The 25,015-nt window shown below is 41.1% G+C and overlaps 1 long non-coding RNA gene across 1 annotated transcript; it reads right to left on the bottom strand.

Moving 5' to 3' along the window:
* Window positions 1–681: 681 nt before the first annotated feature.
* Window positions 682–22,437, bottom strand: LOC148094311 (uncharacterized). The gene is made up of 5 exons (XR_015714280.1): window positions 22,323–22,437; window positions 10,978–11,052; window positions 9,662–9,696; window positions 3,667–3,767; window positions 682–717 (listed from the first exon to the last, which is right to left on the bottom strand). It is a non-coding gene; the product is annotated as an uncharacterized LOC148094311 (long non-coding RNA).
* Between the last annotated feature and the right edge of the window lie 2,578 nt (window positions 22,438–25,015).

Below are 25,015 nucleotides of genomic sequence, written 5' to 3'. Positions count from 1 at the left end.
TTCACATTGTTTCTTCAAAACAAATTATCGAGATGACTGAAGTAATCACAAATGACTGAAGACAGGGTATACATGAGATCAGCTGCCTTCTATTACCAGACATACGGAGACTTGCAAAAATGTAAGTAAATGACACAATTTCCACTCAACGTTTTTGTTGTGCAAAGTAATTTTCTTTTACACAAAATTATGTTAATACTATGGTTCCCAATCAGGGGTGTTTTGTCCCCAGGAAGCATCCCGCCCCGGCTGGAGACATGCTCTGTTGTCCCCGTGTGGCGCGGGGAGAGTGTGCTGCTGGCATCTAGTGAGGACAGGCAGGGATGCTGCGAAACATCCTACAGCGCACAAGGCAGCCCCCAGGAAAAAGTATTATCCAGCTCAACATTTCAACAGTGCTACAAAAAACCATGGTTCAACATACAAGGGAGTTACTTCTAAATTCTCAATTTTAATTTCTAATTTCGAATACAGTAAATATCAGTACAGCCCACATAAACAAATATCCTTTGGGATCAATAGCTTAAGGGTTGAGTCCTAAGACAAAAATGATTCACTTTAATAATGTAATAAAAGCACTCTACAGCTTACTCCAATAATGACTATATTTATTAACTAATACTAAACTTTATATCTTGTAAGTTTATTAGCTAGAATAACAAGACAGGTTTTAAAACTCACCTTTTCTTGATGTGGTAATATATTGCTAATACCAGGCTGTGGAGAGAAAAAAATGGAAGAACTGAGTCCATGTTAGGTCTGAAGGCATGTCTTAAAAGGGACTGTGGTGGGGAAGGGCCTTCCCAGGGCCCAGTGGCCATGAAATCCTCATTCAGAACAGTTTCTCATGGGCACGTTTTACCTTGTTGCAGTTCTCTGGCTTTGAGCAAAATTAGGAAAACCAAAATGCTAGGGGATATGCTGTTAGAAGACATGTTGTGGTTGGTTATTTTAATATGTAAGTTATTACACACTTCTCCTGTCATTTCCCCTTCACCATAGAATCTTTGATCCTGTACAAGATAGACCTGTTTGTACACATGCTTAAATTTAAGCCATACAGTAGTTTTTCCACCCACCCATCTTCCATCATTTCCCTAAAGGTAAATAAAATTCTCTATACCAAACCAAATCATTTAAGAACCTACAAAATCAACAGGTCTAGTTCTCCTAAAACAAGCAGTGCCAACAACACAGCATAACAGTATACAGTGTAATATTAATAACATTTATTTCCAAATTAGTTTTATAGTGTAATATTAATAACATTTATTTCCAAATTAGTTTAAGTGCAATCTTAATGAGCAGATGTACGTCCTCGGGTACTGTGTAAGGTACTGTATTCCTAAGGTATTCGCAGATTCCGTGTAATATGAAACAAAGGAGTACTGTAGATTAAGTTATATGCTTTTCCTCTTTGCTCTCAGTTTCTAAAATGAAGCTCAAAATAACTAAGGGAAAGCAAAATTGAATTTTATAACTAGGTCTATAGAATATGCGCACTTGTAAAAAGGCCTGTAACATTGTTAGTATCTAATGGGTACTTCTATAGGGCTTCAAACAGTTTCATGTTCAAATTGATTTTAAAATCAGAGAATTTGAAGCATATAAGCTGAAAAGAACCAAGGAAGTTGTGATGACATTTAATTCAACAACCCATTTTACAGGTAAGGTAACCAAGGTGAAAACTGACTTGCTCAAGGTCCCGGCAATGGTGAGCGGCAGACTCTCCCTCCTGCCCTCTCACCAGGCAGTGTGCTGCCCAAGCTTGGCTGTAATTGGGATCCTCAGAGGGGCTTTGAAAACCGCCTGGCTCCGCCCTGAGATGCTCTGACTTAACGGGCACTGGGTATGACTCTGGGTTGCTTTGAAAGCTTCTCAGGTGATTGCAATGTGAACACATGGATTAGGGTTGAAATCAGGATCACCCTGGATGCTTTTCTCCATATAATGATGCCCCCCATCCTTCCTCAGCTCATCAAAGGCTTGTGAGAGGGAGTGTGCTGGGGGAGGGGACAGGGGCTGCGTGTGTTTAGAGACACACATTTTGAAAAAAGCTGCATCCGTGATTCTAATAAGGCTTCCCCACCCCATTGGGAACAATGCGCTACTGCCCCATAATAAACATCTTTTCAAAACCATTCCTAATAATTTTCTCAGAAAACCTTTATTTTACAAATAGTAAATGTACTGATCATTTTCAAAACCTGATGAGAGCAAATTAAAGCCTACTGTACTTCCAAAAATTAGACTAATTTGATGAAAAAAAGCATAACACCTACTTGTCTGAGCAAGGTTAGTCTTTACAACTACTTTTGATTTATATACTGTAACATCAGAACCTTGAATTCAAAAGAACCTATGGAATGCAGCCAGAGTGGAGTTGTTTTCTTACTCCTGGATGGATCTGTGTCCTGCCTGGATAAAAAGATTAAATGATTATGCCATAGGTGCCAAAGCTCAGGACTTTAGAGAGGGATGGGGCTCAATTTTTGATGAGACACAATTTGACCTCAACTACTGTTATAAGTGAGAGAAGAAAGTTACAGTATTATGATTGTGAACTTGCTGTTTTTAATTAAAGTAGAAGTTACTGAGAATTAGTAAAAAGGCTGGTACAATAGAAACAAAATTAAGTTTATGAACAAATTATGTTTTTAGGGTTGAAAAATAAAATTAGGAATGATGGTACTAATATTTCAGGTAGCATTCCCCAAACTGTTCTGGAAAATCAGCTCTCATATCCCAAGGAGACACTGATAATGCTCCTTGGACAACCCCAAAGGGTTCAGGAAGCTCTACACCCTATTTTGGTTTTATTTCACTCTTAAGCAGCTTCAAAATTTCATCTTAGGGTGTTTTTAAAGTGCATCTGCAATTGTGGACTATGTGGTGCTCGCAGAACTTACTGAATAATTTTCCGCAGCATCATGACACTGTTATGTTTGCTTAAGTATACACCTAACTGTGGCTGCGTTTCCAAAACTTCACCAAAGTAACTTTTTTCTGCTTTTATTTTCTTATATATGGATCAATACAGTGTCTCAGAGGTGTATTTATATATCTATATACATATATAACTAAATTTAAAACATCTATAAAATTAAAACCTCAGATGAACAAATTTTATTCACGAAGAAATCAGCCTTGAGAAGTTGTTCCTTAACCCTGGTTTGGTGCATTTTTCCTGGGAGAAGTGAATTTTAATACCGAAATACTGCAGGAAAAAGAGAACAGGGGAAATCTGAGCAAATCCAACTAAATGTAAAGGCAGATGCCCTGGGCCAGTGGGGGCCGAGCTGGTCCTCCTGCCAAGAGCAGCTTCCAGAGTAGCACATGTGGTTTTAGGCCTTTATCTCATAAAGAAACACTTTTCTCTAGAAAGAGTCAATGAGAAGCACCTCGCCTTGCATTTTGTTCAACAACGTCTCAGCCACAGTATTTCCTCAGGTAAAGATGAATACTTTTGGGGGGAAATTTATATTTGCTCACTGGCTTTCCCGTCTTCCATGTTCTCAGATTGAAATGGAAATTGAAATCAACAATAACTGATACCAGTTTCTTAACCTGATCATGGAAAAGAACAATCAAATGAGCTCACACATGGGTAGGGCGCCTGTAGCATAAGGTGTCTGTCACTGAGCCCGGGCAGCCTATTTTACTCACCATTGCACACTGATTCTCGTCTCGGGCTGGCAAATTGTGCTGTTGTCTAAAAATATTGTTGAGCATGAGCTATATTTTTCTCTAAGGTGATCTGGAAATACCTGAAGGGGAAGGGGAATAGAAGAAAACATCACAGTAAGTTAAGAAAAGTATGCTTTTTCTTGGTTAAAATATCAAACATGAAAGCTCAGGGGGTGTAAACAGCCTGACCTGTGATATGCTAGGGCAGGAAAGGTCACCCTGGGGCGAGGTCCCCATCGCTAGGAACAAAAGCGTTCTACCCTGGTGACAAACCTGGCCTGTCGCTCCTGCTCTGTTCATCTCTGCCTAACTGCCTACTGTATCGGTGCTGCTGAATTTTTATAAACTAATTCAGATGAGCCTTCCTTTCTCATATTATTATAAAGCAGCTTTCAGCATGCGGTCACACTTTCCCATCAGGATCTCCCACAAATACACAAAGACAGGACAGGGAGAACACCTAGCTGATATCTTTTAAAATACAGAGCATTTAAAAACTGCCAGTAGCCAAAAATCAGAAATATCTTTATATTATCTAAAACACAATTTTGCCAGTTTCAGATGTCTTACTTCAAAGCCACTTATTCCTCATTAGCCAAAAGTTCCAGAGGGCATAATTTGAAAAGACTCACTCTTTGGAGGAATAAATTCTTTCAAGCTACAAATATTCTAACTATAGCTAAAACTCTGATATGTTCCTTAATCTATGCAGTTAACCTGTAATTTACTTTTGGGATCTCAAAAAGACAAATACAGCATAAAATGTGAAAACTCATTCGAATACTTTTATTCTAAATGGAAGGTTATCTTTTAAGAGCACTGCTATACAAGTGTAATATGGCATATAAAACACCTTAATAAAGTCAATTATGACCAAAAACCTATATATGGGGAGGGGAGAGAAGAACAGGAAAAAAATGTGCCAAGATATAGACTAGCTGGTAAAACTTTAGGTGATATTTCCTCTCCTTTTCCTGTAGTTAAAATTTTTTTCTACTATAAATGTATATTGCTTTGTATTTGAAAATATTCGTGCTAAAACATGGAAAATTTTTAATTAGGCATGGGCTCAAAGCTCCATGGGGTTCATTTAGTAAATCAACAACTTACAGTCTACTGGCCTCATCCAACCAAAGGAACACTCAACACTCTGCCATCAGTCCAGGCCTCCTCCCAACTATTCAGACTTCCCAGGATCGAGTATCTAGCATCCCCCAGAGGGGGCGCAATTAAGCCTCCTGGCAAAGCCTGGGTATACTGGCTGCAGGTTACTTTCCCCTCATCTTCCTTGAAAATTTAAAACAATTGTTCTTTGTGGTTAAAACCTTACTATTGATGGCTTACAACCACAATAAACTACAGTGACAAACATAAAGATAAAAAATGCAAATACAAAAAAATGCAAATACAAAAATACTACGGAAAACTTAGTGTTCACAGGTATCTGAACCCCTGGTGGGTCACTAGAATGGACAGAGACAAAAATCCTGCTGTATCTTCCTTCACTCGGCACAAACGGCAGAACGGATGGACTTTTACAATCTTTGCAAGAAAGGGAAGGGGTTACTTAGTAGACTTAAAGTGCAATAGCAAAGACTAGACAAATAACCAGCCTAGAAGTTTAAGGAGTGACAACCCCAACCTTACTATCAAGTCAAGTACTTGTTGAAATCCTGCCCCCGCCCATTGTGCCCACTGTCTCATCTTAACCCATTAAAAAATAAAGCTGAAGTTTACTGTTTTCTCTGTACTTTTTCACAAGACACGTTTTGGATAGTAAGAATTAATGACTTTTAGTTAACTTGAAAATTTCTAGCACTTTATGCATTAATGAAAGCTGCTCCATCTACGTTGCACATAAATGGGACAATACTGCAAAGTGCATGATCTGAATAGAATTCTTAACTAAGACTTTAGGAGGAAAGCGTAGTATGCTAATTATAGGGAGAAACAAAAATATTCTATGGATTAATATTAATTTTCTTGAATTAAAACTTTAAACTTTGATTTACACTTTAAATATAGGTTCTAAGTTTGAGTTAGAACCTATACATTTGAGATTTGTAAACTCCCCACAAATCTATTTCCACTCCCCTTCCTTTCAGAGACATGTCCTGAGAATTAAAGGCATAAAAAAAGCCATACACACTATAAGAACAAAGGGGAGGAAGCACAGCCTTGGTGCCCAGAGAGAGTGGCTAGAACAGGGGTAAGGAAGCCAGTGTGTCTTACAGAACCCAAGGCAGGCTCAGAATCCGCCCCAAATTCTTGCAGTGCAGCTCTGTCAGTTGCGAAACTTCTGCTCACTCCTAGTGCTTCCAGTTAGATAGCAACAGGCGGTCAGGGACCACCACACATCCGAGGGACGCCAACAAGTAGGACAGATCAAAACAGATGGTGACTATGAACAAGACAGGTAACAGCAAGTGTGGGAGAGGCTGTGGAGACAAAGGAACCCTCGTTCGCTGCTGGTGGAAACATAGCCTGGTACAGCCACCATGGAAAACAGTAGGGGGTGTCCTCAAAAATTAAGAACAGAGCTACCATATGACCCAGCAACCCCCCTTCTGGCTATATACCTGAGAAATTTGAAAACATTCATTTGCAGAAATATATGCGCCCCTTTGCTCACTGCAGCATTATCCCCAGTGGCCAAGGCACGGGAGGAAACAAAGTGTCCTCCAGTGAAGGTCTGGGTGAAGCAGCTGTGGGCACACACAGCGGGACAGCTCTCGGCCGCCAGCAGAGGGAAGCACCGCCACTGCGACAACACGGGGATCACGATGCTCAGCTAAACGAGGCAGCCAGAGAAAGCGAAGAGCCCCACGATTTCACTCACGTGCGGGATATAAAACGAAAACCCACAGACACAGACACCAGCACGGTGGCTGCCAGAGGGAAGGGGTGTGGGGGTGGTGAAGGGCAAGGGGCCCAGATATATGCTGAGGGAAGGTGACTTGGCTTTGGGGGCTGGGCACACAGTGCAATATACCGATCATGCATCACAGACATGCACACTTGAAACCTGTGTGACCCGATTAACCAACGTCCCCCCAATGAATTTAACTAAAAAAATCTGAACTCATAAACAAAAGTTGAAAACATTTCCTAAAATCTACATGCTAAGAACATCACTTTATTGAGTGATTACTTTAATAGAGCAACTTAGAACCTATGGTATCAGCAAATGAGTTGTCCTATGTAAAATAAACTACTGCATAAAAGAAAAGAAAATTAATGGGAGTGATAAAATTCAGGAGCAAGTGAAAACGTAAAAAAATTATTCTTAACCTCAGAAAGGCAAAAAATGTCCTTGGTAAAAGAACAAAATGCTTTATAAAAGAATGACAGGATGTAAGAGACACTGTACATTAAAGACAAGATGGACAAAACAGAGAATTATAAAGGGCTGGGGCATAAAGGCAAGGAAATCTCCAGAAGATAGAAAAAGACAAAATGGGAAATAAGAGGGAGAAGAACTTACAGACTCATGCAGGAATCCTGGCCTGAGAGTTCCAACTTCTGAGTAATGGGAATACCAAAAAAAAGAAGGAATAGAGGATATAGGAAAGAATCAAAAACAATTCCCTGAAAGCAGATCAGACCTGCAGCCTTGATGGCCACAATAAAAAGGAAAGGTACATAACAAAACATATTATAAATTCCAGAATATCAGGAATAGGGAAGGTTCTAAAAGTTTCCAGGGAAGAAAGGGGTGGGGGAATTACTAAAATTGGTAATATATAACGTATCATCCAATGTCAACAGACTTAAGAACTGTAGTGATTAACAGTAGAAATGTCTTTAGAACGGAAAAAATTAATTTCAACCCAGAATTCTATATTTTATTAAACAGGAGGCATTTCAGAGAGGCTAGATCTCTAAAAAATTTCTGCCCATGTATCCTTTCCCAGGAAAAATTGCTCCAGTAAAACAAGGGAGTATAAGAAGACAGGGGAAAACATACCACCTAGGACAGCGATTTTCAACCAGTGTAAGGGCAGGACACTGTGGCGCAACAAGAATTCTTAAAACATGCAATACCTGACTATTCCCTTAGATTCTCAAATAAAACAATGACAACAGCCAACACAACAAGAGATGTCCAGTGTGACTTAATCAAAATTATAACTACCTTTTTTGTCAGATCAACAAAAAATATATTTTTTGATGTGCCACAAAATTATATATATTTTTTTAAAAATATATCTTTATTGACTTCAGAGAGAAGAAGGGAGAGGGAGAAGAAGAGAGAGAGAGAAACATCCATGATGAGAGAGTCACTGATCAGCTGCCTGCTGCAGGCCCCCAACTGGGGATCGAGCCCGAAACCCGGGCATGTGCCCTGACCGGGAATCGAACCCTGATCTTCAGGATCATAGGTCGATGCTCAACCACTGAGGCACACTGCTTGGACCACAGAATTTTAGTCATTAGTTTATGTGTGCCGTGAGATGGAAAAGGTTGAAAATCACTGATCTAAGACATAGGGGACCCCACACAAGAGAACAGTTATGTGAGCTCCCAGGTGACTTTAAAGAAATATGCCACAAAACAGGCACAGAGCAGGCCTAGGGAAAGCAAGTCTCTACTAGACTAGGATAACAAGAGGGGGGAGATTGCTTCCAATAAAACATGGAACTCTGTTTAGGAAATGGAAAATATTTTTGACAGGCCTGTGACAAATGTTACAGAATTTTGGGAAAAAATATTTGTTAGAAAACAAGAAGTGAATATAGTCAAAAAATTAATTCCACACACACAAAAGTGAAAACTTACTAGGTATTATGTTAATGTAGCATAAACGTAGTATTTCTGTCTGATAGCCATCTTTCTCTGCCAAACTACCAGATTGTTAGGAACAAAAAATTTATTTTGAAAGCAGGGAGACCAGCCTACTTGCTGCATCTGGCTGTGTGAGGTCATGGTGACTAGGAAGAAGGGGTTGGGATTGTCCTGGAGAAGTGCTCAAGTTTCAGTCACATAGGGGTCCCAAAACTGTATACACACTGTAACAGCTGGTAACACACTCAATTTTCACTCCTTTCCAGGTTTAACTGATTTGAAATAATGGGGGAAGACAGGCTAAGCTTTGAGCAGAGAAAACTTATCCTAAAGACCCACCAGACTTTCTTCTATGGGGATTCATACAAGATAAAGTTTACGGTACAAAACCAGCCAACAGTCAACAAATTGAGGGCCCAAAATACTGAACCAAATAATTCTTGCTGTTTGCGATTCCATTGCTTTGCCTTATCATCTGTGCCTGGACCAGAACGGTCATCAGTTTGAGAACAAGCAGTGACCAAAAAATTACTCACTTCTATAGATTTTTTCAAATTCTGAAACTGAACTATATGTTACTAAACACTGACTTGATAATCATTCAAAGTGCATGTACATCTTTTGGGACACTGTGTATTTGAGAAAAAGAATGAAGGGTATACAAGAAAGAGGCACAGCCACAGATCTACATGGCTCAGCAGTAAAAAAATATTTACATAATATAATAATGTAAACATTGATTCTGATTTAATAACAACCATGTTACATGTTGAGAGGAAAGGGGGAGGGAAAGAAGGCCACCCTGGAGTTGAGAAAGCTAAGCTTTCAGCTGCTATGACAATAAGTCAATAGATGGTGCTAAAAAGTGACTTAGCTATTATATTGTTTATTTTGTAAAAAACAAGACTAAAAGTTAAGGAAAAAATTTAAGGCAGATCTTTATATCACAACCAAGTTATTGAAATTTAACTTAAAGGTCAGAACCTCTTAAAAAGTGGGGATTACTAAGTCAAAAGCTTTCCTGAATATGTAAGTTTGATAATTAAGATAACAGAAATGATTTAGAAAATCTACCAAAAAAGGGCCATGTTGATGACACTGGGTCCATTATATACTTTTAAAAATCGTGGCAGACAATTTTAAATTCAGATTATTAATTCCTTACTTAACTTTTCCAGTGTTTACTTACATGGTGTGAAGAGCTGTTCCTCCTCTTTCCTTGCACTAAGAATAAAAAGAATAAGTGATCAATGCAGATACAAACGCCGCAGGGAAACAGTTATGATTCCCTGACAGATATCAACATGTAAAATAAGACAAATTAAGCTCCATTTCTTTTATCACTTCCCCAAAATTTATAATTTAAATCACCTGGCAAGATGAGTTCCATAAAGTAGAATCTTTAAACTCAGTTTGACTGTTCTGACCTAAGATATTCTGTATTGGTACAAATCAAAGCCGCTCCATGTACTGAAGAAAAGGCAAAGCTAATTAGGCCGGGTGAGAGTCAGCTAATGAACAAGTTTAACTGCTGCATCTCTGAGCCACTGCTGAGCCCTGGTTCCTAATTCTGCATTTACACCCACTTTACTTGAGTCACCAGCATCTAGCAGTTGATGGCTCCAAGAACCAGTTTCTGGCCAGGCCCCTGGAAGCATCCTGCACCACTGACTGGTAACCACCTGGAATATCCTGCAAAGGATCCCATAGTTTAAATTGTAAAATGAGTGTGGCTAACCTAACTAAACACCTACAACACAAAATTGTTTTGCTCTCAAAAAGATATGAAAAAACCCAAAAGCTCCAAGAGGGTCCTGGGCTGCACTTTGTGCCCCCCGCTGCCTCCTGGAAGGTGGGGGGGCATCACAGGCACCTTCCTAGGACTGAAGGCAGCTTTTCCTTTACTGTCTCCCCCTCTCTACATGAGAGCAGCCCATGGTCCCAGAAGAAACCGAAATACAGCAATCCTACCGAAAACGATCAGCTCCAGAAAGTCAAAATGCACACGTACCATGAAAAGGCATGTTAAAAAGCCCCACTGTTACTGCGCTGCGTTAATTCAGATCCACTGGGGCCTGCCCTTCTCCTGCCTCTGCTGTCTAATCAACTGAAAGCTTGATCTGTGAGCCTTTTTAAGCAAGTAAACACGATTTAACATAACATTAAGGAAAATAAGCAGGCAAGCAGTGTGATAAAATCCTACAGTTCTGACTCTTTTCCTAAGACAAACAGGGCACAGGAAGCTGACACTAGTTTCCCTGCTGATGCTGAGCTTCTGGGGGCCCCCCAGGCCTGTCTGCTCTGATGCCCCCGGGCAGCCCTGCAGCAGGTGAGGGAGCTGGGAGGAGCTGGAAAGTTCTAGATGTGGGGAGGATGGAGCATTTGGTTGAGTGCTATGTAAAATAAAGCCAAAATCACAAATTCAATCCTCACACATGAACAACTGATTTTTTTGATTTGTTCAAATAAAAACCTAGCTGTGACCTAAATTCTATCTTGACTTACCATGCATTTGATATTTCTTTAGGAAAATTGTTGTTGCTCTGGGATGGTCGGAAGGGATTAACTGTAAATACCACTCTGTATAGGAAGAAGAGAAATAAGCATACTGATTTAGTTGAGTAGAAAAATACAAAATTTAAAAAATAGCTATACATCCATTTTAATCACTTAAACGGAGTTAGAAAGAGTTTTTTGTGTTTTTTTTTCCATTTTTTAAAAATGTATCTTTATTGATCTCAGAGGAAGGAAAGGAGAGGGAGAGAGAGAGATAGAAACATCAATGATGAGAGAGAGTCATTGATCGAGCCTGCAACCTGGGCATGTGCCCTGACTGGGAATCGAACCCTGATCGCCTGGATCCCATTTAGATGCTCAACTGCTGAGCAACGCCCGGCCAGGCAAAAAAGTTTTTAAGTAATGGTAACAAGACAATTTTAGTGAAGGCAACAACATAAAAATTCTACCGGGGTTATTAAAAATTGTAAGATCTTTCTAGATATGAGGAATCAACCCAGGCTATATCTTAGACTTTTTTTAAACTTGCACATAAGTAATCTAATTTAAATTGGGGTATCATATATGTGCTTTCCCCTTTCCACTTATCAATTAGAAATATAGTCACTCTCTTTTATGCTGATATTACTAGCTCATTCCAGAAACAGTCTCAAGAAGCAAGTTACACTGTGGCCAATTAGCATCAGATACCAGCTAATACATCAAATAGGCCCAAATCAAGTGAGCTGCTTTTGGAAAATGTTCTTTACACACATAGGCTGATTCTAACTCCATTCAGATAATGAACTTACTTAGTCAGCTGAGGCTTACTTGGGGCTGTTCATCGTGGCGCATTTTAAAGGACAGCATAAGAGCTCAGTGCTCTAATCTACAGGAATAGTTTCATGACAGTGACTTTTTATACTTTTGACAAAGTGATTTTTTAGTTCTGCCCTCAATTTCCAAAGCTAAACTCTCACTTCTTCCTTCCATGCCCCATGATTAATTTGGGTCTTCAATAAGAATTCTTTCTCGGCCTGATCATAGGGCTGCTTGCAAACATGAAATCTGCTGTGAACACATAAAGTAGGTCCCCTGCAGCGCACCTTGCACCGAGGTGGGATAATCTTCTACTTAGGCAAGAATACCAAACACGTACTTGAATTTTAATAACACAAAGTTCCCCACTATATGCGATTATAAAGTTGTCATTTAAAAAAACAAACCCTATGATAGGCCTTAGCAATGTCTATCTCAAACCATTTAACCAAACTTGTAAAAAAGTGGACCAAGGTCCTGATGGAATAATGGTTCAGGCGACATTCCCCATGTCACATAATAATGGGCCTGTTTTTAAAAGGGCATTTGGAGGTCAAATATAAATAGACTATAGCCCTGGTTCTTGGAGAATCAAAATGCTCACTGATATGTTAAAACTATAGTAATGAATAAAGTCTAACGTCATGTCTAAATGTATTTACCTAGAAGACTTTCCCCTCCGACTAACACAGTTAGAATGTTGCCCAAACATCATTCGGGACTGGCTGGTTAGCAGACATCTCAGCCGTCCACTTTGACAGTCCCGCCAGCAGAGAAATTAAATAACTGAACCAATTGCCTTGTGCGTCAAGGAAGCTCCTTCCCTGAATTTCAAGTTTATTAAATTGCTTTTGAAGACACTGTTCTATTCAATATTTTTTTGTAAAAAACTCATACAATTATTTTAAAGGATTTTCCCCACATATTTGAAAAATGAGACAATGTGAGCTATTTGGAAAAATAAACTCCGTTGTGCACAAAGTGAGAGGCAGAGACTATCAGAGCAGCCTCTAAGCTCCAGCTGCTGAGAGAATTCAAGACTATTTCCTACCAAAAATAATGCAAATATACTGAATTTGAATAAAAAATAACACATTTGCAGAAGCAGCCATGTTTGTATAGGTGCCTATGCCATGATATAGGTGTCTAAATTAGTAATTTCACTGGAAAGCCCAAGAAAAGTATGTACTTCAGTCAAGGAAGCAGTAGGCTTACACACACACACACACACACACCCCAAAACAAGATGTGCTGCTATGGCTCTAAATATAAAAATCAAGAAGGCTGGAATGAAAGAAATGACAATATGCAGAAAAAAACAAAATTAGCTCAAGTAACAAACAAACAAAAAGCTGCCCTACCCTACACCTGGTCCTAGGGCAGGCACATGCCCCAGGGCTGGCCGATCAATCCCAGCTGGTCTGGCACCTCCCAAGAACCTCAGAGAAAGGCAGAGCTGACCTCTAGGATCCTTAGGGCCTCTGGAGCTCTGGGCTCTGCCTTTACCAGCATGAGGAGGAAGCCTTTTCAGGAGAAATCCACAGGAGCAGAACTGAGACGAGTTCTGAGAAGCTCATTTAATTCCTGAATCAAGGAGTACCTTGGTTTTTACTCTGTGAACTCTGGTCATACAAGTCAGTGGTTTTAAACTTTTGAATCTCCTTAGAAAAGCTTTTTAAAACGAAATGACCAGGCCGAAAGGTTTGGTTGTTTTTATGGCTCAATGCATACAACTAAGTTGCTTTCTAAAACAGGTGAGGGCATGCAAGAGTATAATGCCTCCAAACATACCAGTTTTAGCTTCTACCCCAGCTTTAATACTTAAACAAATCCTAGTTATGTGAATGAGGAACCTCACAGTGTCTCTAATTTGCATTTCTTTGATTATATGGTTTGACCACAGTTAACAGTGTTATTTCCACCTTGGTGAGTCGCCTTTTGTTTACAGGTACTGTATGTATTGTGCCCACGAGAACCCTAAGGTTATTAATTTGCATGAGCCTTTCATAAAATATTTTCTGTTTATAGCCTCCAACAATTTTATATATATGTATAACTTCCACTTTTTGCTAATGACAAATACTGCATCACTATTTTATAGTATGGTTTTAAGCAGCATTTTTCAGAAAGACATTGATTTCAATTTATTCCAATGAAATAGAAATGTCAGAAGTTTCTAGGCCAACTGCTGGGCACCTGTTCACTTAAGGTTCCTGCATGTACTCACTGCTCTATCCCTATACTACACATTGTATTTACTGTACATTGTATTAGTTTCCTGACCCATAACACGAAATTTAGACGCTAACAAGTGGATTATACACTAATGATTTTCTCTCTCTGAGTCTGCACTTCCCCCCAGGCAGGTGGCTCCTTCCCCCTGGCCTGGAGCTGGCTGCCCCACCCAAGGGCACAGGGTGCGCTCCTGGGGCCCCCAGGCTGCTGCTCCTTGAGCCTTGCTTCCTAGGAAGCCTCTGCCCCTCCCAGCTCTGGCTTCCAAACCCCCTCTGCAGCGGCCTCGCCTTGGATCTCAGGGCTGCCTTGTTGGAGTCCTCAACACGTGTCAGTGACTGTGACCGAGACGGGACAGTTCCCACAGTGAAGTACACCCTTCTTCCATTATGTATTTTTAAAGGTACTTTGCGCAGTGTCTTGGACTTTTAGGAACATTCCTCAGTAACAATTTACCTCCATTTCATCTCAAATTATGGAATGTTACTGTTTTAACCCTGAAGTTTAATTACTCTAATACCCTAGAAAAAGGGTGTGTGAAAAAAGGTAGTATCCCCAAAGCTGATCACACGACATGTCACTCTATCAGTCCTATCCCTGTGTCCATCCATCTGAAATTCACATTCCTGCTCCAGCAACCTGATGTTCAAACCTCGGAAAACTCAATTCATACCACTACTCAGAACCTGTCTCCTCACATGTAAAGCAGATAAAATTCCTATATTACTGAACTCAAAACACTGTAAGGGTCAAATGAAATGCAAGAGGAATTTATGTACTATATATAGAGCACCAAGAAGTGACAAAAAAGCTTTCATAAATTAATTCAAAAGCAAAATATGAACATTTAGTATCATTTCACAGGCAGTGTATGAAGTGCCCGCTCATTAACCAGCACCCCCACGTCATCTTAAGTAAATGTGAGCCTTGGCTGCCCGTTGAAGGGAAAGGAACCAAAGTCACACAATTAGCAGGAATTTCAGCATTTTTGTAAAATAAGCAAATACATATTTCCCCTGCTTTGTCATGTACATCACTGGATGTCCTCTCCTTCCTTTTCCATGTAACTTATCCTGGAGATCACCACATAGCAGGAAAGAGATATTTTATTTTTTATAGCTCCATAGTAGTCGACTGTGGGGACGTACTAGTTTATTTTTCTGTGACTTGTCATTCCTATTGTGTTACTACATTTAGATTTACTTAATTTCCTTAACTCGGCCCATTTTAGGCCCTTACAGTTTCTGTTCAAGCCACGGTTGACTCCCCTGCGCTACTCTGCCCGCCGTCTACCTGACACCCCTGCATCCCCCTTCTCACCCGGGAGCTTCTCTCTCTCTCCCTCGCTGTTCCTCTCTCTCTCTTTATACAATTAGCATCATTTCCCTACATATAATCCTCCAGTGGTTTCTAATTACAAGACTAAAATTCGTATTTTTTGTCAAGGCCCACCAGCATGCAGGTCTGAACGCACCGCCTTCCTCCTCCCGGCGCCCGTCAGTCTCCGCAGCCGCCCCCCCCCCCCCCCCCCCCCCGGCCTGCTGTTCGTGGCCTGCACTCTGCGCACCCCCACCTGAGGAACCTGCCTGGAGCGTGTTCACAGGGCTCCCTCATTTTCAGACGGGCTCAGTGTCACTAAAGGGAGCAGCCGTCTTTAACCCTGACTTTCTTGACTGTCCATGTGCTGTCCGCCCCTAGGATCCTCTAGAATGTAGAAACCTTTGCTAGGGTGCGAGCCTGGCCTTGACTATCACTGTTTGTCCTGCATCTGGAATGGTGCCCAGTAAATATCTAACTATTTCAGTGTACCCCAAGTCAATTAAGTTTCTCCCAATTCTCTTATAACTCCTAAGATTTTACCTAATGCAATCTTCTGATTTATCATCTAAGATCAGCACTTCTTTCAGATCTTAGCGTATTTACTCAGAATTAGAGACACAAAATCCCCCAAAAACCTAAAAGAGTTCTGCTGTCCAGTGAAAAACCAATGGTGACTTTACTTTGGGATAAGAATATTTACTGTTAAAATACCTTAACTGCAAAATGACATCCTAATCAAGATATAAGAAAGCATACCATCTGAAGTCTATAGGTCAGTATAATGCATCTGTTTTTATCTGGGTCCCAGAATAAAGCATTATAATGGGAGTGTGTATGGTTTCACTTTGGACAATGGCCCATCCTAAAGACTGGGCACCTGAGTGATGCTCCAACCATCTGAAGGTACAGGGACAGTTATGAAAAGGCCTGCAGCAGAGCTCCACGCAGTTGCATAGAAATACCCCTTGGAGCGCCCTCCAGGGGTCAGGCACACGTCCAGGGGCTTTATGTCATTACTTCTCTTTATAACAAAGAGCTATAAAGCAGCATACAAACAATGATTTCATTTTTGTAGAATCACATGTTATGTTTATATGCGTACGAAAGGTTCAGGAAGAATAAACACCGAAATATTAATAAACGTTCTGGGTGTTCTCAGCATAAGCAAGTGACTTTTCTGTATTTTCCAATCTTTTACATCAAATGCTTATTAATATTGTCACCAAAAAAAGAGGGTTTAAAATAGCTCCTGGAAAGAGTGAAGATCTGCTGCCCAGAGGTTTTTCCTCATAGTATTGCCAGTTCCTTCCTACACACCCCTCAGGGGCAGCGGGAGGAAGGGTCCCCTGAGAGAGCACCTTGAGCCAGCAAATTAGCAAAGCTCATGAGGTCAGGACACGAAAGGCTGTGTGAGCAGTTGGTGAGTAATAACAACACTGGATGACAGGACCTTAGTGTCTTTTTTCTGTTACTGAGGCCACCATCGGTTATATTCGATATACTGTTAGATAAAGGCAAGGTGCTACACAAATTCTTTTAAGTCTGTCTGAAATCTGTACTAGGCTCTTAAGAATATCCCCTGGAAATGACTTCAAGAAACCACCTTCTGTTCCAGAAGAACAAGGCAGAGCATCACTCAAGCGTGATTCTGTGTAAGAGGCACATGGTTCAATTCTCCATCACAGAAAAGCCAGAATGTTTTACATCTAAGTAGGTATTTCCTATTTCCAGGGAAATTGATGTAAAATTGTCTGAAATACAGACATTAAAAGCAAATTTTCAGTGTCCTTGGACTTTACATTTACCGTTTTCACCTTGTTTCTATGGAAACTTAATAACAGGCAAATGCTGAAATTGAGGTTTCTCATATCACGTTATTGAATGTCCCTTCAAAATTAAAAACAAGTTGAAATAGAAAATCTATCACATTAAACATAAAAGGCAATTCTATACTTTGAACCCTGTCTTTCCAGCTTTTCCGCTTTACATTACTCACTACAGGCTTGTGCTCACTCCCTGGTCCTTGACCTGCCCTCTCACCAGCTTCTCACAAGGTCCCTCTGCGTCTGGAGCTCTGTCGGCTTCCATCCGAGGCCGTCGGAACACACTCCCTAAAACACAGCAACTCGCACCCGGGGAAATTCCTGGTCCCCCGTGACTTCTGCTTTGACTCTTACCCACTGTGATGAGTTTATAGACACAGGGGGAGCAGCCGTTGCTTCTGAGTTGTATACAGTGATTTCAAACGGGAGTAATCACGATGGGAGGAAGTTAAAATGGGCTCACTTTATGGAGAAATATGAAATATAAGCTGCAATCTAAAGAGTTTGTAAGCACCACAGAAACTGAATTTGGCACATTGCCACCTGCACGTCAGCCTCTTCTGCTCAGCAGCTGTGCCACAGTCACTTCACAGCCTAAGTCTCGGTTTCCTCGGCAGCAATGGAGGGAGAGTATACACGGGCCTTATTTGCAGTTAGAAGGGCCAAAGGAGATACACATGGAAGTGAGTTGTACACCTTAAAAGAATTAAATCAGGGTCCTCTTTAGCCTCTCATCCAACACTACCCATACTAACTGGTTTATAAAATCACTCAGAGGCTTATCTGGCAGCGCCAAGCAGAGCGAGCAGAAGTTTTCACAGGTACTTACTTGCCTTGTGTTTAAAGGTACACTTAATTCACGTAATTTGTTCATTTATTTCACAATATTTGAATATTCTGAAAAGCGAGTACTTTTCAGTTACAAAGCCATGTGCACCATCGGGGTGAATTCACACGGCTAATTATTCTAACATTTAAAGAAATTAAAAGCTCAACTAGAGTTTAAATAGAATAAGAGCTATAGTACATTTGCTCTATGAAATAATTTCTGGCATTTACATCAAACAAATGAACCAAGGGGGTTTTAACATCTTTGTGAAAGAATGTTTTCTACTTCAAAACCACAGTCTTCATTAGCTACACTGTCATCAGGCTTATTTTCCAGCAAGTACTTCTTCTCCCTCCCTCTCTCCTCCCTCTCCTCCCCACCCCCCTTTAGGCACCTGGTCTTCAGAAATTCTACCTCAACATTCCTACAGTTAGACAGGAATCTCCCTGCAGGAGGGAAGAGGACCTAGAGGGCGCCATGCAGACGAACGTTCTGAAGATATATTTGTATCAAAGTAAATAAATTAATCAGACTCAGAGGGTTCTCCTTTGTGTAAAACAACAACCAACCAAAATAGTATTCTCGGTAGCACTGGCAGCACATTACACATCATTCAGTAATTTCAAGTCCCTCTCCCACCATTTCCCTCTGTATTCAAATTACAGTTGGGAGGAATAAAGGAGCTTCTAGGCAGCCAACTGAACACAGCCTACTTAAGACCACCACATAGAGTCCATGTCAGTTGTCTATTTTGAATTGAAATAATAAACTCTAACATCTTTGCAGGTGAACTGTCCTGAGTATCAACTATCTTAACAGGTGGGAGCCAGGGTATCCCCAGCCCCTACCTGGTTCCTTCATTTAAGTACCTTATGGATAAGTAAGGAGAGGGAGATGGCATGGATACTCTGAAGTTGGGGTTTTCAAGTTTTCACTGACAAAAAGGAGAAAATATACCCAAAAGTCTTCACAGAGGCCCACGAGACATTAAACAGAGGCATAAACAGGAAGGGCAAGGGACTGGAGTGTCTCAGGCTGGGTTGGGAGTAAGAACTGGGCGTTTGGGTACTGAACAGGGAAGGAAACTGGCCAGACAGGACTGGAAGGGAAAAAGGGGTGGGGATGCCAGGAAGAGCCAGCTCCATGAAAGCCGGCTCCAGCCAAGGAGCCTGAGGGGGTGGCTCCCTGCTAGGGGATCCTGGGGTCAGCACAGGACAGAAGTACTCCTGAGAGCAGTGAACACCTGCCACCTCCTTACCATCGGGCATTTCCACGTCACTGAGGCGCAGGATAGGGTGGCCATCACAGAACAGGGAATGCAAGTTGTTAAGTTCCATGGCAGCCGTGGCTGGTGGTTCTGCCACTGAGTTCCTGGAGCCCACCCCATACACAGGAGTCTCATATTCCCGAGGCCGCCCCCCAGAGTGCTGGCCCAGCTTGGGGCTGGCATTGGGCTTCAGGCAGCAGCAGGACAGTTTGTTCCCCATGAGGACCCTTCACTCCTTGCTGCTGTCACTGCCTTCACTCAACAGCCCCACCCCCCAACTCCCAACAGTGCCAAAGCCCTGTACAGCACAGGGGCCACTGGGCTGCCAGGCCCTGGGCAGGGCTCAAGGCCTGGCTGTGCCCCTGCTGCTGCCCCCCCTGCTGTCAGCTGTGACCGCCTCCACTGAGCTGACTAGTCTGTGAGGACGGCGAGCAGCCTGACTTATTCCAAAGGTGTGGAGATCAGACAACTGCTGAGAATCACAGCCACCGCAAGAAGAGAGCACAGCCGAAGCTCCTCCTCCTTCCACAGCTGCTTCTCAACTGAAGGCAGTTCACCTGGTTGGCACCAGCCAACCAGAGCACATTCTGCGGTCACCTGGTTACGAGGGAACAATCCCGCCCAGAGTTCCATCCAGGCCCCCACCTTACAGAGGAGGCAGTGGTTCAGGATGCCCCTGCCCTGCCCGGCACCCACTCCACCCCCTTACCAAGGGCACAGGCCTGGCCCGGTCTAAGCTTCCATACATAATTGCCTAACCAAGTCCAATGTTGTCAGGAGGGCAGGAAAGCTACAAATGTATTGGCTATGGCATTGGGGTGAAGAAGTAAACAGGAAGCGAGAAAGTGAAGACAGCAACTGAGGGCTTCTCTTCCTGAGCATTTGGCTGAGAAGAGAGATGTGGCAGTAGTGAGAGGGAAACACACTGCTAGGATATGTTTATTCTTAGATGAAAAATACATGTATATTTATATGTTAAAGCATAAGAGCCAATGCAAAAAAAAAACAGAAGTCAGAGGAGCCGGGAGAATGACAGGAGCAAGGCCCCCGTGAGCAGGAGGGACACACTCAGAGCAGGGATGGACGAGCTCTGGAAGGACAGAGACGCCAGGAGGGAGCAGGACCTGTGCGGCCACAGAGACATTTTTGGTAGAGGGGAGACTTAGGAATTGCTCGTCGGATGACCTCTGTCTTTATTTTAATAGGCTCCTACAGGGAAAGCCTCTTGGAGGGAGAGGGTGAGGTGTCGAGAAGTGTGCACTTCAGAAAAGCTGGAAGTACCCAACAAAACCCAAATATCATCTTTCCTCAAAGGTGGGTAGGTTCAAAAGAAATTTGAGCAAAACCAAGTAGCTCTACTATAAATAGATGTCACAGAAGTAGAAGAGAAGGCTAATTATTTCCCCAAATAATTAACAGGAATAGCACCAACTTTTGGAGAAGAGTAGAGAAAAATCTAAGACAAAAATGACATGTAACTGAAAAAAGTGTGAACTTTTACAAGCCCTTTAATCACACATGTGCCAAAAAAATAAAAAGGAGCAGAGGGAGTGTTCCCCTTTATTAAAAGGACAGCAGGAGGGAAAGGTCAGCTCAAAAATCAGAGAAGCAGAGATTATTAATATTTAATAGTTTAAAAGATATAAGTAAGGTTTAGTGACAAGAACAAGCGATGTATTAAAACTTAGAGACCACAGTGAGTGGGAAAGGGCTCGATGAAGTTCAGTTTCAGTAAACAACATGGAGTTAAATCCTTAGGACCTAGTGAACGAATTCCATGGTGATAATATTATTGTCTAACGTCCTAGGAATGTCATTAGATACCATTCTGGATGACTCTTGTACACTTGATGGATGCCTAAGTTTATGTGACCAAGTAGTGCCTGCATTTATCAACAGATCCACACAAAAAGAAATGCATGACCTTGAATATTAAAGAATTTTAAACTTGTTAAGCCAAAAAATAATAGAAACAATTATTAGGAAAGTAGATTTTAAAACATTTTGTTTAAAGAAAACATTGCAGAGCAGTAAGAAAAAATCCTCTACTTCTATAACAGTAGCAAACCAGGGAGAGCAAAGGGAAGTGAATAGGAGTGATATGATTTGAGTTAGGGCAGAGTTTGATTTTGTGACAGAAACGGAGACCTTGGTTTTGCTCCTGATGGCTGAATATCCCCTGGGAGGACTGTATGATCAGTGTTTTACATGGTCTGGTGTGAACTCACTCCATTCATTCATTCATTCATTCATTCATTCATTCATTCATTCAATACCCATTCAATACCTGAGCCTTTACCACAGCCTACATGCATTTTTAGGTGCTGGGGATGTTGCTTTCACCAAGATAAACAAGGTGCCTATTCGCATAACATTTATTTCTAGTAGAAGGGTCAACACACAGTGTTGCCCATCACACCACAAACTCATGGCTCAGGATGGCTATTGATCTCCAGCTATTCTGTCTTCATTACAGACAGCAGGGCAAAATGATAAGGGAGATTTTTTTCAGAATATCCACATGGCACAGTGCTTACATATTACTGCCTTAAAGACTAGTCACATGGCCACACCTAGCTGCAAGAGAGGCTCGAAAAATGTAATCATATAGCTCACTAAGTAAGACAGAAGAGAAAAGTGATTATTGGAAAGTAGCTAGCCCTGTATGCCACAATATGTAAGGAAAGATTAGAAAAGTTTCAACTTCAGGAATAATCATGATAAAATTTCATAGCCTTTTGTAAGCATAAGTGAAAATTTTATACCAGCAGGTCTGTAATAGTCTTTTCTGAAGCAAACAGGACAGGAACAGCGGAGAGAGGTTTAAGCTATAAAATGAAACTAGGTTACATAGAAGAAAGATTTTCCCACAGTCAAGTGATCAGGATTACATAGAACATGGGTATTGTGACTAATAGGGGTCCAGCCTGAGTATTATAACGAGTGGTTCTTACAGAAAAGGATTTTGTGTGTAAGTAATATGCATATTTTTCCTGAGCTGAGCTGATCATCATCGTCATATTCTCAAAGGCATACGTAACAAAAATGCTAAGAATTACTATACCTGATTTGATGGGGAACAACTCTCCTTCCCAACTTCAGAAAATTATAATCCAGATTTGTTAGGAAGTAGGGCATTCGATGATGTTGATATTCACATTTCAGTAAACTGTCCGGTGCCTCTTCCACCTGGCCCTTTCCAAGCCTTCTGAATTCTTCTCCCATCTTCCCTCTTCTCACAGCATGTAAGTTTCTTTCTGCCAAGTGAGTCAATTGACATGAGAATTTTAATTTATTTGATATGATGCTCTAAAAAAATAATAAGGGTGTTCGTTTGCCACACCATCAGGGCATTAATGTTTATTGGACAGGTCAGTTTCAGCCCCAAAGGTCCACTGTGATTACAGTCCCAATCTCGGGGCATTTTATGAGACCAGTTCTAAGACAGGCCTGCAGTGTTAGAGGAGGGTTTTTTTCTTTTCCTTTCCTTCCTTTTCATTTCCTTTTAGGTGTTCAGTAAGTTTATTAAATAAGTATCAGCAGGAAAAAATGCCCGTCTCTCTGGTGAGTTCAGTGAGGTGTATGTGCATCACATATTTAATGGTATCTAGCTGGCTAGCTGGCTTTAATATACCCCTTTAAAAAGAAATAACCTGCTGACCTGTAGTTTATGATGAGAAATCAGCTGAAGAGAGCTTCTTTGTAGGTAACAGCTTGTTTTCTCTTGCCACCTCTAAGATTCTCTCTTTGCCTTGGACTTTTTGGCATTTTAATTATGATGTGTTTGGGTGTGGGCACTTTTGGGTTTTTCTTGCTTGGGACTCTCTGTGCCTCCTAAACTTGTGTGACTTTTTCTTTCATTGGTTAGAGACAGGTTCTGCCATTATTTCTTCAAACAGGTTCTCTAACCTTTGCTTAGGTTCAACCTCTTCTGCCACCACTATGATGCAAATTTTCTTAGGTTTCATGTTGTTCCACAGCTCTCTTAAACTATATTCCTGTTTTTCAATTGTTTTTCTTTTTGGTTCTCTAACTGAGTGATTTTTTTCCACCCTGTCGTCTAATTCACTGATCCGATCCTCAGCTTCCCCTAATCTGCTGTTCATTCCTTCCAATGTTTTTTTATTTTATTTCTACTATGTCATTCTTAATTTCCTTCATAGTTTCTGTATCTTTTTTCATGCTGTTGAGCATCATTATAATCAGTATTCTGAATTCCATATCATCAGGTATTCAAGGTAATGCAAAACAAGGATCTGAAACCAAGAATACTCTATCCCACAAGGCTATCATTCAAAATAGATAGTAAAGCACGGCTGGGCATGGCTCAGTGGTTGAGTGTCGACCTAGGATCCAGGCAATTGGGGTTCGGTTCCCAGTCAGGGCACATGCCCCGGTTTCAGGCTCAGTCCCATTCGGGGGCGAACAGGAGGCAGCCGATCAATGGCTGTCTCATCATTGATGTTACTACCTCTCTCTCTCCCTCTCCTTTTCTCTCTCTGAAATCAATAAAGATATATTAAAAACAAAAAAATAGATGATGAAATAAAGATCTTCCCAAACAAAAAAGGCTAAAGGAATGTATCCCCACCAAACCAGCACTGCAAGAAATGTTAAAGGGACTGTTGTAATGAGAAGTTGAAATATAGAATGCAAAACACAGGCATAAAGAAATTATATGGCAATGGACAAATACCTATCAATAATAACAAATATAAGTGGAATAAATGATCCAAGCAAAAGACATAGGCTAGATGAATGGATAAGAAAACAAGACCCAAATATATGCTGTCTACATGAGACCCACCTCAGAACAAAACACTCACAGATGCAGAGAAAAAAACCAAAAAACTTCTAGAAGACTTTAAAAGAGAAATCGAAAGAAATACAATCATAGTAGGGGAATTTAATACCCTACTCACTTTACTGGATAGATCTTCCAGACAAAATATCAACAAGGAAACAGTGACTCTAAATGACACACTAGATCAGATGGGTTTAACTGATATTTACAGAACATTTCACCCTAAAGCTGCAGAACATGCATTCTCCTGTAGTACACATGGGACATTCTCGAAGATAGACCATATGTTAGGATACCAAACAAGTCTCTACAAGTTGAAAAAGACTGAAATCCCATCAAGTATCTTCTTGGACATTTACACCACAGAATACTATGCAGCTGTAAAACCGAAGGATCCCTTACCCTTTCAGACAGCATGGTGGGATCTGGAGAGTATTATGCTAAGTGAAGTAAACCAGTCAGAGAAAGACAAGTGTCACATGATCTTACTCATGTGGAAGCTAATGAAGAAAATAAACCAATGAACCAAGTAGATTCAGAGACATAGAGGCATGGAACAGACTGAAGAATCTCCCAGGGAAAACAGATGGGGGTCGGTGGGTGGGGAGAGATTAACGTAAGAATTTATATGCATCTTTGCATAACCCTTGAACTCAGAAAATAGTGGGGTGAAGGCCTGGGGGAAGGGGTAAAGACGGGATGGGATCAATGGGGGGAAAAAGAGGACATGTGTAATACTTTCAATAATAAAGATACATTGAAAGAAAAAAAAAAAGAAATAACCCGCCCCAGTTCAAAACTGAGGCTTCAAAGTTGAGTATTTGTCTTGCTCCAGCTTAATTTCCTGAGCCTACAAGAGAAACTGGCACACAGTGCTCAATAAATAACTAAGTTGCCCTGGCTTCTGTGGCTCAGTTGGCTGAGTGTAGTCCCATGCACCTAAAGGTCGCTGG

This window comes from Miniopterus natalensis, chromosome 1, assembly GCF_054644295.1.
Source record: "Miniopterus natalensis isolate mMinNat1 chromosome 1, mMinNat1.hap1, whole genome shotgun sequence".
NCBI lineage: Eukaryota > Metazoa > Chordata > Mammalia > Chiroptera > Miniopteridae > Miniopterus > Miniopterus natalensis.
The sequence above is the reverse complement of the archived record's forward strand: the minus strand, read 5'-3'. Positions and strand labels throughout refer to the sequence as shown.